The 15,570-nt window shown below is 50.7% G+C and overlaps 3 non-coding genes across 3 annotated transcripts; all 3 read right to left on the reverse strand.

The window, feature by feature from the left end:
• Positions 1-8,932: 8,932 nt before the first annotated feature.
• On the reverse strand, positions 8,933-9,005 carry TRNAM-CAU (transfer RNA methionine (anticodon CAU)). The gene has a single exon. It is a non-coding gene; the product is annotated as a tRNA-Met (tRNA).
• Positions 9,006-13,240: 4,235 nt separating this feature from the next.
• TRNAA-UGC (transfer RNA alanine (anticodon UGC)) lies at positions 13,241-13,312 on the reverse strand. The gene has a single exon. It is a non-coding gene; the product is annotated as a tRNA-Ala (tRNA).
• A 1,396-nt stretch (positions 13,313-14,708) lies between these two features.
• On the reverse strand, positions 14,709-14,780 carry TRNAC-GCA (transfer RNA cysteine (anticodon GCA)). The gene has a single exon. It is a non-coding gene; the product is annotated as a tRNA-Cys (tRNA).
• Between the last annotated feature and the right edge of the window lie 790 nt (positions 14,781-15,570).

Genomic DNA, 15,570 nt, shown 5'->3' on the forward strand with positions numbered 1-15,570 from the left:
AAGAACTCAGCATGGCCTGGAGCAACCAGTGAGTGAGAAAAGCTGTTTGATCCAATTCTTGCTTAGTATATTCAAATTAGAGTTTAGACTGGGAGTCTGTTTTCATTTGTTATGTAAACACTTTTGATCTCTGTGACCAACACTTATACTCAGTTAAAATCTAACTTTCTGTAGTTAATAAACTTATTTTACTATTTTATACTTACTCCTGAGTTTGTCCAAAGTGCTTGGGAAAGTTGCTCACATGACAAAGGCTGGTGCATGTCCCCTTTATTTTTGATGAAGTGGCGAACTAATTAATGAGCTTACACTTTTCAAGAGAAGGCTGTGAGCCATGTAAGATGGTACATTTCTGAGGTGCAAGGCTGAGAGCTGGGGAGATATGCTGGTGTCTCTGTATAATTGAGGAGTGGTTTATAGAGCATTCATGCAACTGAGTTGGGTGCTTTGCTGCATGTTGTTGGCCAAATGATCATAGAATCCTAGGATATCGGGGTTGGAAGGGACCTCAGGAGGTATCTAGTCCAACCCCCTGCCCAGAGGAGGACCAATCCCCAACTAAATCATCCCAGCCAGGTCTTTCTTAAGCCTGACCTGAAAAACTTCTAAGGAAGGTGATTCCACCACCTTCCTAGGTAACGCATTTCAGTGTTTCTCCACCCTCCTAGTGAAAAAGTTTTTCCTAATTTCCAACCTAAACCTCCCCCACTGCAACTTGACCATTACTCCTTGTCCTGTCATCTGCTGTCACTGAGAATAGTCTAGAACCAACAAGTTCTCCCTGCTTGTTTCCCAGGCTTCGTGCATTTATGTATAGGGACTTGAGATAATCCGCTGATCGCCCCTCTTTCTCAGTATGAGGCAGGAGCCCTCCTCTCTCCTGCACTCCTGCTCGTGCTTCCTCCTGGTATCCCACTTCCCCACTTACCTCAGGGCTTTGGTCTCCTTCCCCTGGTGAACCTAGTTTAAAGCCCTCCTCACTAGGTTAGCCAGCCTGCTTGCAAAGATGCTCTTCCCTCTCTTCGTTAGGTGGAGCCTGTCTCTGCCTAGCACTCCTCCTTCTTGGAACACTATCCCATGATCAAAGAATCCAAAGCCTTCTCTCCGACACCACCTGCGTAGCCATTCATTGATTTCCACGATTCGACGGTCCCTACCCCGGCCTTTTCCTTCCACGGGGAGGATGGACGAGAACACCACTTGCACCTCAAACTCCTTTATCCTTCTTCCCAGGGCCACGAAGTCCGCAGGGATCCGCTCAAGGTCATTCTTGGTAGTATCATTGGTGCCCACATGGAGGAGCAGGAAGGGGTAGCGATCCGAGGGCTGGATGAGTCTCGGCAGTCTCTCCGTCACATCGCGAATCTTAGCTCCTGGCAAGCAGCAGACTTCTTGGTTTTCCCGGTTGGGATGGCAGATAGATGACTCAGTCCCTCTGAGCAGAGAGTCCCCGACCACCACCGCCCGCCGACTCCTCTTGGGAGCAGTGGTCGTGGAACCCCCAACCCTAGCACAGTGCATCTCATGCCTTCCAATTGGCGCAGTCTCCTTCTGCTCCCTTCCCTCAGACGTATCCTCTGGTCCACTCTCCGCATTAGTACCTGTGGAGAGAACATGAAAACGGTTACTTACCTGTACCTGTACTGGATCAAGGTCCAGACTGCAGAGAAAATAATTTTAAAAAATCATAATAATAAGTAAATAAAAAGATTTCAAGGTCCACTAAAATTTCTGGCTGTCTAGAGTTGGCCCATGGTACACCTGTTGAGTACCCTTGGTCTACTGGTTAGGAGTCTCGTTGATGCTGCCTTGGTTCCATCCTCAGTCAGGGAAAGAAGCTTCTTGACACAATTCTCCATTCAGTCTTCACTGCAAATTAAAAAAACCTCAGAACTTTCACCCCAATAGCTTATTATCTGGCCGTTTTCTGCCCTGTCCTGTATAAACACCAAAAGGGGCCTTTTTAAAAACCAAAGTCTTTGAGAATGGGGGAGAACTGGCTGACTCCAGCTGCCCATCTCTATTCACTTGTGTGCCGAATTGAATGAATCTCTTTGGATACACAGCAATCGTGAAGCATAAATCTGCTTCAGTGGATATAGTAGAAGCGATATTGCCTAAATAACACCTGGCTTTTTTCAAAACCAGCAATCGCCACAAGAGGTCCCAGAATCATCTGAGATTGCCTCCAGCTGACAAAGGGGCCCATTTTTCAGCTAGGAATTAAACTTCTTTGTTCCATTTTCTCTGCTTTGAGTCTCTTTCTGCTTGTCTCAGGTAGTGTGGCGAGCAAACACGCAGGTGGGTGAGATAATATCTTTCACTGGGCCAGCTTCTGTTGGGGACAAAGACAAGCTTTTCTGGGACCTGCATGGCTACAACTACGTAGCAAATGCTCATAAGCCATGAATTAGTTCTTCTTTCACACTGGAATGCATCACTTTTGGTGTGACACCAAGAAATTATTTATTAGCCCGTATAACCATTTCTTCTCCACATGTTGAGATTATCTTTCGGCTGTAATTCCATCCTGTATTAAAATTCCAAATGGCCAATTAGCAATCACCAAAATAAAGAACAGCCAATTATTAATCTGCCTCACCCCTAGCCCTGCCCAGGATCTCTGCATTGGTTTAGAAAATATTTTCACATAGATATTTGCAAATTGGGAAGTTTTAAACTGTGTCAGCTTCCGTCTAGAAAGAGAGAGTGGTAAGCTAAATTGTTCCAACACAGATTTCCCCATCTACGTGAGAGAAAGAATTAGAAAGAAGTAAGGAAAGTGAATCCAAGGTAAATGATTCTGACCTTTCCTTTGAAATGTTCGGTGCAATAAATCAGTGAATATTCCCATAAGTAAACTCCTGTAAGGGACAGAAAAGAGGGCATGGGAAAAGGCTGTCAAATGTTGTGTTAAACTTTAATTCATGAGCAAAATTGTGTGGCCATTAAATTACAACCCTAAAATATCATCAAAGGAAAGAAAAAGGAACAAAAAGTGTGGGAAATACGGCTGCATTTCAGCAAAGGGCTTGGAATGGAGGAAGACCAAAACTGATCAGTCGGGGGAAAAGGCACTGTTTCTGCCTAGTTTTAAACCAGGGATATTTTGCGTGTGAAGCAAATATGATAACCACCACACTACACTACAATCTACGACAGAAACCAATTGTACCAATTTGCCCTTCTCACAATGAGGCCAAAATGCAGGCAAGTCTCGTAAGCAAGAAACCTCACATCCACTCCACTTCTCCATGGACATTTCCCTGCCAGCTCCTCGGGAGCAACCAACAAGACAAGAAACCAAAAATGCAGTAAAATCAAGGGCACGTTTCCCACCACAGGTTTCACTGACTGCGAAGGGTCATGTAGAAATGTTTTGCCTTTTCATACCTGAAGACTTGGTTATTCTCTCCTTCCCTGAACTGGAATGGAAAGCAAGGAGATAGGTGTGAGAACAAGCACTCCTAAGCAAAGGAAACAAGGCACCCAGCATATATCCCATCAGCAGGAGATTAAAACCTGGGCTACACTACACAGTTAGGCCTGCCAACAGCATTTTAGGTTGTCCTAATTACCTCACGGTGCACACTACAGCCTTGTCCCATCCATGTAAGTGCCCTGCTACACCCACATAGTAACTCCAGCTCCTCAAGAGGCACGGGGATTGCGTTGGGGTCGTTAGGACAACACAGTGTCTGTGTAGACACTGCCTTACTCACAGGGGCTGCTGGCTGTCTTGCCAATGTCATGGCTTCCGGCTGGCTCCCTTCATGGCTGCCCTCCGCTCCCTGATCCCAGCGGGGCTGCACCTGCCTGGCTCCTCGCGGGGCTGCTGCACGAAAGCTCCTGGCTCCCAGCGCAGGGAGCCGAGAAGCCTGAGCACTTGGCCCCCGCCCCCACTCCTGGCTGGGAGCAGGCAGGCAAGAAGCCCAGGTGGCCGGCTCCCACTCCAGGGAGGAGGTGGGGAGTCAAGAGCCCAGGGGGCAGCTGGGCTCCCAGTGGGCAGCTGCGCGGAGTGAAGAGCCCCGTTTCTCAGCCCCCCCACACTGCCCCTCTTCATTCGGTGGAAGCACTCCTGGTGAAGACACACACTGCCAACAGAAGGAGGGGAGTGGGGAGAAACTCAAATTAAGCTTCCGCTTCCTCCATCAGGATCACAAGAGCAACGGAAAGAAAACTCAAGAGGAACAAGCCTCCTCTCCTTTCATGTGCCCCATCACAACCCTCCCTGCTTCATTTTCTGCCTGCATTTCCTTTTGAAACTGCAACGGCTACTCCAGAAAACAATCATGTCTCTGAATTCACAGCAACATCCTGAGGATGATAAAAGTATGAAGGAATTCATGGTCCTTTATGACATAATAATAATAATTAATAATACTTATTAATACATTATTATTTGTATTGCAAGATTAATCTTTCCCTTTTGCAGATTCAGCTCCACATTGATTCTTGTTGCTCTTTGCAATGTATCTATCTATCTAGGCAACAGTATTTGCTGCTGTTTCAGGTGGAGTACTCAGCGTGTTAACGTTTTTCTGGCAATCTGTGTCTCGAAAATACTAGCCAATATGCCTGGAACTTCCAAGAACCGTCAAATTATGAAGGAATTCCAGGTCCTTTTTTATATTACCATTTATCAGTAGTTATTATTTGTAGAGCAAAGATTAATCTTTCATTTTTTTTGATCCAGCTCTACGCTGATTCTTGTTGCTATTTGCCATGTATCTATAGCTATCTAGCTATAAAGGCAACCGGTTTTTGCTCTTGTTTCTTTGTATTTGTACACTGCAACTTTTCAGCCCAAGCCACATGACCCTGATTAATGTGACACCAGCCAGCCATGGGTGATTCATTGCACTGTAGACATATCCCAACGTTATGTCTCCACAGCGATTAAAACACCCAGGGCACCTGTCTCAGATCCCAGGGCAGCTGACTCAGGCTTCTGGGGCTGGGGCTGCAGGGCTATAAAATGACAGTGGAGACAGATGGGCTTGAGCTCAATCTCTGAGGTCCCATGAGGGGTGAGGGTTTCCAAACCCAGGCTTCAGCAGGAACACCAGTATCTGCACCCCACTTTTCAGCCCCACAGCTTGAGCTCCAGAAGCCCACATCAGGTGACCCAGGCCAGCCCTGCTGCCATCTTTATCCCGGGAGAGAGGGACTCTACGGGGACGTCTCCATTGCAGTGTCAGCCCAGGGGTGGCAGGCTGTGCTCAAAGCAGCACCCTGGAAGCCCCATAGTCACAACTCTCATCGAATTAAGGTACGATTTGTACAGAGTCGGCCTCGTGAGCTATCATTGTAAAAGTCGTGATCTGTTGAAGGCTAATACCTGGGTGGATGGTGTGTGCTAGGCTTGTCTGGGAAGTGGTGGAGTTTTGCTCTGGGTGCGTCACTGAAATATGTGATGAGGCTGGGAAATGGCCACCGCCAGCCTTTCCGGTGTGACGCTGGAGGAGCCAGACTCGCTGCTGGCTCAGTGAAGGTATCCACGCTCCCAAGGACTCTCCCAGGAACCGTGTACAATGCGGACTCCTCCGAGACAGCCCAGAGACAATGGACACTGCTTGACTCACATCATAGCAGAGGAACTTCCTAACAAGTTGGAAGAAACTATGAAAGAGGGGAAGAGACGTCATGACTTCGCCTCTCTCCCCCGCAATTCAACACCTTGCAACACATCTGGAGGACAAAGACTGAACTGAAATAATTCAGAGATCAGAAGAGAATAATAATAATCCATTCAAATCAAAGTCCCCAAACAGACCAGTATTGGTTTCTCAGCAGAAAACTTTCCATGTGGGGGATTTTGTTTTCCCACTCAGACCTTGCCAAGGGAAGCAAAGAGAAAATCTTTGACTTGCCTCCTTCAGAACGCTTGGCCTAGACACTCTAGCTGTGGGTCACTGTTGTGGCCTTGCTGAGAACAGGAGCATTTTAATAATTTGCAGAGGTCCCAGGGTGTATGGGGGAGATTATGAGGCTATTACCTTTTGAGATAAAAGCTAAGAAATACAGAACGAGACAATTCTTTCATACATCTGGCCTTTAGACATATTTCATTTAAAGCAGGGGGTCTAACATGCTGTGAGAAAGTAGAAATGTTGGAAGCTCAAATAATTCAGTTTTTTCTAGGTCTTGTGCGTGTGTAAATGGCACAACATGTTAATTTATAAGCACATCGTTCTTAACTTCATTAAATATTATGTGGTGTATTAACTATATCAAGTGCGTTGTACAATACAATGAATTTTCCATGCGTTGCCCAAAACATATTTTAATATTATTTAAATGCACCGAACTCCTTGAACATGAAGTTGTTTATTTCATTCCTGTGCAGTGTGTTGGTAGCTCAGTTAATTGAGTTTATTGTCACTCTGTGTGTGTGTGAGGTACAACACAATAATTTAGTGATGCTGAAAACGTTCCCTTCTCCCTCCGGAACTGCCTTGGAATCACCTTCCCTTTGTAGATTAATCTACTCCTGTGTCTCTATGAGGAAAATATGGTTTCTATGAAAAAAACTCATTGTTTATTTAAAAGGACTGACACCAAACGGCCACACTATGGGGATACAACACCATGAGTAAGAACAGGAGGACTTGTGGCACCTTAGAGACGAACAAATTTATTGGAGCATAAGCTTTCGTGAGCTACAGTTCACTTCATCAGATGCATGCAGTGGAAAATACAGTGGGGAGATTCCTATACACAGAGAACATGAAACAATGGGGGTTACCCTACACACTGTAACGAGAGTGATCAGGTAAGGTGAGCTATTACCAGGAGGAGAGCCGGGTGGGGTGGGGGGAACCTTTTGTAGTGATCATTGGAATTAATTTGCAAACTCGATACAGTTAACTTAGGCTTGAATAAAGACTGGGAGTGGATGGGTCATTACACAAAGTAAAACTATTTCCCCATGTTTATTTCCCGCCCCCACTGTTCTCACATGTTCTTGTCAACTGCTGGCAATGGCTGACCTTGATTACCACTGGAAATCCGAGAAAAAAGACGAGAGCAGAGTGGTTTCTAGACACCCACCCATCCATCTAACACAGACACACAGACTTTTCTAAGGCATTAACTTTTCCTTCTCCTTTATGATTCTTTAATGCCTCTGGAAATACCAATTCCTAGAGGCCCCTTTCACAGAGCAAACAACCACAGAGCAATGAGAAAGCTGGGGGCTGCCAGGTTGTTGAGGGCAAGTCTTGAAAGGGATGCACAAACAATCCAGCTGGATCCCCGGCAACCAGATGTGGGGATTAGCTGCACAGCTGTGGCTGCTGCTCTGAGGGGAGCGGCATAAACTATCTGCCTGTGGATGCAGCCCACCAGCTGGTTCTCCTAGGGCAGATGGTGAGTGGTTGGGCAGGGATGCTGCACCGGCTGGGGTCTGAAATATGAACAGGGGTCTAAGGAACCTCAGCATCACAGTCATCAGGAGTCCAAGCTGCTTGGGGTGAGCTTGTGGGCAATGGCCCAACTGGATTGTTTGTGTATCCCTTTCGCCACGTCCCTTGTGATCCACCAGGGCTTGCAGCACCATGGAAGAGTACCCCTTGCGGTTTATGTAGTGGCCGCCCCGCTGTTCCGGGGCCAAGAGAGGGATATGCGTTATATCTATCGCCCCGCCGCAGTCAGGGAACCCCAGCGCATTAAAGCCATCCACAATGGTCTGCACATTTCCCAAAGTCACGACCCTTGCTAGCAGCTGATCAATAATTGTGTTGGCTATTTGGATCACAGCAGGCCCCACAGAAGATTTCCCCACTCCAAACTGATTCCCGACTGACTGGTAGCTGTCGGGCGTTGCAAGCTTCCGCAGGGCTATGGCCACTCACTTCCCAACTGTGAGGGTGGCTCTCATTTTGGTGTCTTTGCACTTCAGGGCAGGAGACAGCAAGTCGCAAAGCTCCATGAAAGTGGCCCTTACACATACAAAAGTTTCTCAGCCCCTGGGAATCATCCCACACCTGCAACACAATGAGGCCCCAGCAGTCTCTGCTTGTTTTCTGGGCCCAGAATTGGCCTGCCATGGCATGAACCTGGCCCAGCACCACCATGATCTCCCAATTGCCACACGCCGTGCCATCTTTGTCCATGTCCTCATCAGTATAGTAATCGCACCGTCGTTGTTTCCTCGCCCCGTTTTGCAGGGACTGCACATACTGCTGGATAATGCGCGAGGTATTTACAATGGTCAAAACTGTGGCAGGGGAAGAGGTGCTGTTTGGTTTGTGGTAGCCGAACAAAGGCGGGAAATGGTGGTCTTCTGTGGCTTTCACGGAGGCGGGAGCCCAGGACAGAGAACCCGGAGAAGCTCGGAAGCGTGGCACCAGCAGGAGAGCAGAGTTGGAGGCAGAAGAGTTCGATGAGGAAGAGAAAGAGCAGATAGTAGAGATTACATTGGAAGGGGAGAGGAAATGAGAGGCGGATTCATAGTTGCAGGAGAGCAAGCGGTGCACCGTCTGCTGAAAGCAGTACGGCGTCTGCATGCCAAAAAGGCGTGAAACGATTGTCTGCCAGAGCTTCCTGATGACACGCACCAGAAACACCCGCAAGAATGTTTTTGCCCCATCGTGCACTGGGAGCGTAACCCCAAATTCCAGTGGGCGGCGGGAACTGTGGGATAGCGACCCACGGTGCACCCGCTCCGACATTCGATGCTAGCCTCGATACCGTGGACGCACTCTGCCGAATTCACGCGCTTTAGTGGGGACACCGAAGCCTGAATGTCTAAAATAGCTCCCGAAATTTCAAATCAAATAATTTTGAACTAATTTCGTACTGTAGACGTACCCTTAGAAAAGTCTCTGGGTGTGTGTTAGATGGATGGGGAGGTGTCGAGAAACCACTCAGCTCTAGTCCCTTTTCCACGATTTCCATTAGAAAATCTGAAGCAGGGAGCAAGAAGAGTTGCCTTCTCTGAGGCTTGAACTCAGGACCTTCAGATTATGAGACTGACGTGCTGCCCGCTGTGCTAAGAAGGCTTGGAAGAGCTGTAGGCTCAATGCTTATAGGACCCTCCTCCAGGAGAGACAGAGCCTGGTGTGTGCTGGAAGAAGCGGGGAGCTCTGGTGCCCACAGACCTGTCCTGGCAGCTTTCTCAGCAGCAAAGAAATCAATTCTCCCTGCCCCTGAGCAACCCACCCGGAGCTAGGGCCAGCATTGGTGGGGGGTCCCAAGCTTTGCACCAACATCCACATTTCATACCTTCCTCTCATGGCACTTTCCATGTGAATTAGGACAAGCAAGCTGGGGAAGCTCCATGGGGTAATAGAAACCAGGGCTTCAGGAAAGGCTTGAGCTCACAACCCCAGCAACATTGCCCTTTGCACTAACCACTTGCACCCCTGCAGGGGCTCCTTGGACAGCGCTGGGAAGTCGGCCGTGATCCGTCTCTGTGGTTCGCACCTTTGCCTGGCAATTGAAAGGCTGCCGGTTCAAACCTCACTCAAGGTGTGGCTTTCCAGCAATGAGACTCCAGTCCATTTTAACAGGAAGAAAATCTCCTCTATTCTGGTTTAGCCCCATTTGACTCCTTCTGCCCGTCTTCTTCCTCCCCCATCGGGGCCATGCAGAGGGGAGCCCCAGGCAGTCTCTGTCACCCAGAGGCTGTATCCCATAAGGGAGGGAGGGGTCGCTGTAAAGCATTGATAATGGGTGGGGAGAGGTGTGCATGGTTAGGGGGAGAAAGGCTGGAGAACTAACAGTGGGGCCCAGAGAGATTTCCCCGCAGACTGGGGAGATCCCCTGCTGCCCACCATCACCCAGCTCTGGGAAGAACAACTTGGGATTGCTTGGGGAAGCCACCTTTAAAAACACAAGTGTTCCATGCTAGTTACATTTTAATAAGACCAAAGCCGCCTCAAACCCAGTGTCACAATCACTGGGACGACTTTGTCCTGACATTTTACCAGCCGCAGCCACAAAGCGAGTCAAATTACGGCTCCCGTTCGGCATCAAGGCCCACAGACGAACCCGGAGGCTTTTCCTTCCTCAGGTTCTACCGTCATTTCAGTGCTGGCCTGTTCCGAGATTCGTCGTTGTGCAAAGCAGCGTCAGGCCCTGAAACTGGGCGAGCCCAGAGCAGAGGCTGCCTTCATTTAACCCTCCAAAAACCAACCCGCTGAAACGTGGATTAGCACCCATGCTCCTCCAGCCGCAGGGGAGGTGCCTCATCTGGGCCGCTGGTGCCCATGCTCCAGCAACATAAGACCACGGGGGCCTGGCTCCACCAAAGTCCGGGGCCCGGTGTCTCCCCCAGCCCCGCCTGCTGCCCCCGGGCAATTTAAAAGGGCCCGGGAACCCCCACCGCCATCACCGGTAACACAAGGGGGCTAAGGCGGCTTCCTGCCCACCCTCGCTCCGTGTAACCCTTCTGCCCGTCAGAGTTGGCAGCAACAAGGGCCGGGTTCAATATCTAGGGGATCCATTCCAATAACACAATGCAAACCGGCTCGAGCCCCCACCCAGTGACCTGGGACAAATATGTACCACCCCCGCTGGGCGCCTCCCAGAGGCAATACTTCCCCTCTTGCAATCACCTAGTCTGAGTGTATCAAAAAGCCTTTTAATAACAGAGAGAAACAATGTGGCATTATGTTGGGGATACAGCACCAACAGGATTCATAACACAACCCACGAGCAAAAAAAAAACCCACCCCAAGCAAATTGGGGCGTGCCCTTTCCCTTTGGTTCTTGAGTCCAGCAACCCCAAATCAGTCCCAAAAGTCCAATGACCCAAAAGTCTCTGTCCCTGGTCAGGGCAGCCCCAAAGTTCAAAAGTTTATCTGCAGAGCTTTACCTCCCAACCTGGGTGGAGATGGGGGTGGGGGTAAAAGGCACCTTACATGATCTGAAGCTGACCGCCCCACAGCTCCATAGGTCTCCACTCCACCAGCCGCCCCACAAACTGCTTCGCTCAGCTCCGCTCCGCAGCCCACCAGCAGCTCCTGCCGTCCCATGAACTGCTCCACCAGCCTGTCCACGAGGCACTCCAGCCGTCCCACAAACTTCTCCACAATATATTTTCAGGCTCCCCCACTACTTAACACAACACTCAGTGATTTCAGCTTTTAGTCAGCCCAGCTTTTTAGTGAAGTCAGCTTGTAGTAGGGGAGCCTCAGTGCTGGTCCACCATTAGCCCAAAGTGAGCTCAGCAGTCTGTAACGAGACTCCTAATGGAATCCAGATTAGCTCTGAGATTCCACAGTGGAGAGACAAAAGGAAGGACAATTAGCATGCAAGGCCCTCATCAAGGAACCCATACCACAAAGTATTAATACTTGTCCCCACCCTCTCTCAATTCACAGAGTTTTGGAACCCATGACCCTTGCCTAGCGAGTGCTACTTAGTTGATGGTGAGTCCCTCCATCATCACAAAAGGCCAAGTACAGTTCCCAGCACAGTTCCCATAATCAGGGTAATCACAATTTATTCTTCCTGCCCCAATAACAGAGACACTGGGGATCCCACAGCAGCCAAAGTGACCATTTGGGCAGCTATGGCCTCGTTCTAGGTGGGGTGGGTGTGCCGATGCAAATGAGATCGGCCCCTGAAGTTCTTTTCCACAACTTGCCAGACCTCACCACCAGATGTCAGGGTGAAGCTCACCCTGACACTGCTTACACTCCGTGTGGCCTGCCAGTCTCGGAAGCGGCTGGCGCGTCCCTGCAGCCCCGGGGGTGGGGAGATCTCCACATGCTGCCCCCGCCCCGAGGGCCGACTCTGCCATCTGTGGCAATGGGAGCTGCTGGGGTGGTGTCTGTGGGCAGCGATGGGCAGAGACCCCCCACCTAGGAGCTGCTGCCAGAGGGGGGTGTGGGTCGCTTTTGGGAGATGCCTGAGGTAAGAGCTGCACCCCTCACTCTCTCCCGCACCCCAAGCCCCAGCCCAGAGCCCACCCCCCTGAACCCAAACTCTCTCCCAGAGTCCGCCCCCTGCACTCCCTCCTGCACCCTACCCCCATGCCCCAGCCCAGAGCCCACACCCCACACCCAAACTTCCTCCCAGAGCCTGCGCCCGCACCCCCTCCTGCACCCCAACCCCCAACCCCAACCCAGATCCCGCACCCAAACTTCCTCCCACAGGCCTCCCCCCACACCTGCTCTCGCACCCCAACCCTCTTCCCCAGCCCAGAGCCCACCCCCTGCACCCAACTCCCTCCCAGAGCCTGACCTGCACCCTCTCCTGCACCCCAACCCCCTCCCCCAGCCCAGAGCCCACACCCCACACCCAAACTCCCTCCCAGAGCCCGACCTGCACCCTCTCCTGCACCCCAACCCCCTCCCCCAGCCCAGACCCCGCACCTGAACTCCCTCCCAGAACCTGGCCACCCCACCCATTCCTGCACCCAACGCCCTGCCGCAACCCACAGCCCACACCCAAACTCCCTCCCAGAGCCCAACCCCTTTCCCTCTCCCTCCCATACCCAAACTCCCTCCCAGAGCCTTAGGCAGATGTGGGGGGAGGTGGACGGGGAGGCAGGACTTGGTCCCATTCTGGAAACCACCAAAAATTGTAGAAACCTGCCGCCCCTGTCCAGCCCAACCTTCTGCGGGTGCCCCTCAGGCCCCACCCGTGCAGGGTTTGAAGCTTGCATTGCTTAAATTCCAGGACGCTGGGGGACTTCAGCTCCCCTTTGTCCATCGGGAACCTTCACCCCACTCCCAACCAGATTCTTGTCCATGGGATGACTGTCGGGGGGCTGGGCCCCTCTTTGTCTTTTCTCTCTGGGACAGGCCAGGGTACCTAGAACTGGGGTATCTGAGCACCCAGGACCTTCTGTGGAGCTGCCCTTCGCCTTCCCCTTCTGTGGTCTGATCTGTCTTTGACTCCAGCCTGTTTTCTATCCATCATCAGCACCATCCCAAGCCAGCTGCACCCGCCTCAAAAAGACAGTGTCCCCTGATGGGTGTAAATCACTGAGCTCTCTCCTCTCTGAGCACTGACTGCCCCTCCGTCTCCTTGCCCCTCAGTCTGGGCAGACGGGACCTTTCCCTCCAGGGCTGGAGGATTCCCCCTTCTCATCCGCTACTGTCCCAAGTCACCCCTTGGGTGGGAATCTTAAATGTACCAAGGTGACTTAGGAGCAGAAACCCCCACAGACCTTCCGTGCAATGGGCACCTGCCACGCGCTGAGCAGGACTGAAACTCCTGCAGGGAGACTGCTGGGCCACATCCCCTCTGGGCCTGAGCAAAGCAGCAGGGTGAAAAGAGAACTTGGAGATGCTGGGGATCGAACCCGGGGCCTCATACATGCAAAGCATGCGCTCTACCACTGAGCTACATCCCCAGACAGTGGCTGTTTGGGATGGGTTACGCTCAGAGCCCTCCTGTTTCCAGAGCCTCCAGGGGCCTAACGGCAGCATGGGGGACACATTCCCTGCTCTGAGGGCCAAACCCTCTGTCTTGGAGGTTGCTGGTTCTCAGGGGTCACTTTGCAGCAGGGCCAGTTTCTCTATGTGGGGGACAGAGAGGGCCTGCCCTGGACTCAGGGTGCAGAGATACACTCGGCCCTCTCCCCTGTATTGACTGGCTGGAGCTGCCAGCCCCTGCTGAAAGGTAACGGCGCTGGGGGGCGCTGTGAGTCGCTCAACACCTCACCCCGGTGGAAGAAGTTGGGGGGGGGGGGCTTTTCTCGGATCTGCTATTTCCACCTGCCTGTAAAGTCCAGCTTTCCCCAGCACATTCACTGCAGTGCACTCGGGTCACTGTTTCCATGGCTGACAGCAAAGAATCACTCCCAGTTTCCCTTCTATCTGCAGCACGATTAGCCTGTGTTGGTGGTTAATGAGGTGGAACTAGTTGTCGGTGGTTATTCATTCCCCACCTGGACAATTCACACAGTCCCTTTCCTGCTCAAATCCCCAGCACTTCAGTGATCCCGGTAGCAGGGATTAGGTTTTCCCTGAGGCCCTGAGATTCTCAGGGTCCTTTTTTCCCTCCACCTGGAGTGAACTCATCTTTTCCCCCATCCCAGACACTCCATGAAATAACAACAAGCAGCATAAAGAAAGCAGGGAGGGAACATCTCCCGGCCAGGGCTGGAGGTGCCCAGGGCCCCCTGCTTCTCCATTGTTTCCATCGCAGAAGAGGAAGGTTCCTTGGAATTTGACACCCTACTTTGCACAAGGGACAGAGAAAGATCTTGATGTTCCTGCGTCTGCACATAGAAAATTGTCCTTCTGTGTGAAAGAGAGGCAGGAAATGGCTGTTTCTACCCAAATGATCCACGAGACCAGAAAGTGACGCTGTGCAATTAACGATCTGGTACTACACTAACTCTGCGGTTACTTAGATGCAGCCACAACTGGCTCTGTGGTTGGTAACCTTACAGAGACGCTGCGGGTGATCATGAACTCGAAGCACGTTCCCTTTAAACAGCTGCCATTGGAATGTAACACAGACTCGTCCATTCCTCCCAAGGGGATGGGGTTCTTGTTCTTCTGCACATTGTAGCCCATGGAGACCAAGGATCTGCAAATGTGCCTTCATGTGTCTTTGTTTCAGTGGTGAAAACATAAACTAGACACTCAGAGGATTGGAACTGATTTCAGATGAGTGACCTGTTTGCTAGGTTTCTATGGATTTGCACAGGAAAACACTGAATGTTTCCATTAATCCCTATTCAGTGGAGCTCCCGAACATAATGGAAATGTGCTTATTTTTGTTAAGGGAACAGGCTTGTAAGGGGGCACTTGGATTTGAACCAAGGACTACTTAAGCTGCAGTCAAACACTCAACCACTGAGCTACACCCCCCATGGCATTGGCATAGGCAAGTCAGTGATCTTAAGGATTTTGAAGGACAGGCCCTGCTCAGAGAGCTCCTTTTCCATTCTCAGACGATGGGTGGTTTTAAAAATGGGGTTTGATTAAACTTTATCTATACATGTAGACCCCACAGCTTGCCCACCCACCGACACAGCTTCTCCCACTGACATAGCTACCATCTCTCGGGGAGGTGGATTAACTACACGGACGGGACAGCTCTCTCCCATCCCCTTAGAGCATCTTCATTAGTTATGAATAAGTAGGAAATAACCGACTGAATGGACAGCAACCAATTTATCAAATATTGCTGAGCCTGCATTCAATATGGGTAACTGGTCATATTGGGCTGCATTAGGAGGAGCATTGCCAGCAGATTGAGGGAAGTGATTATTCCCCTCTATTCGGCACTGATGAGGCCACATCTGGAGCATTGCGCCCAGTTTTCAGAGCCCCCTCCCACTACAGAAAGAAATTGGAGAGAGTCCAGGGGAGGGCAACAAAAATGATTAGGGGACTGGAACACATGACTTACGAGGAGAGGCCGAGGGAACTGGGATTATTTCGTCTGCAGAAGAGAAGAGTGAGAAGGATTTGATAGCTGCTTTCAACTACCTGAAAGGAGGTTCCAAAGAGGATGGATCTAGCCTGTTCTCAGGGGTACCAGATGACAGAAAAAGGAGTAATGGTCTCAAGATGCAGTGGGAGAGGTCTAGGTTGGATATTAGGAAACACTATTTCCCTAGGAGGGTGGTGAAGACTGGAAAGGGTTACCTAGGGA

Source organism: Caretta caretta, chromosome 28, assembly GCF_965140235.1.
Source record: "Caretta caretta isolate rCarCar2 chromosome 28, rCarCar1.hap1, whole genome shotgun sequence".
Lineage (NCBI taxonomy): Eukaryota > Metazoa > Chordata > Testudines > Cheloniidae > Caretta > Caretta caretta.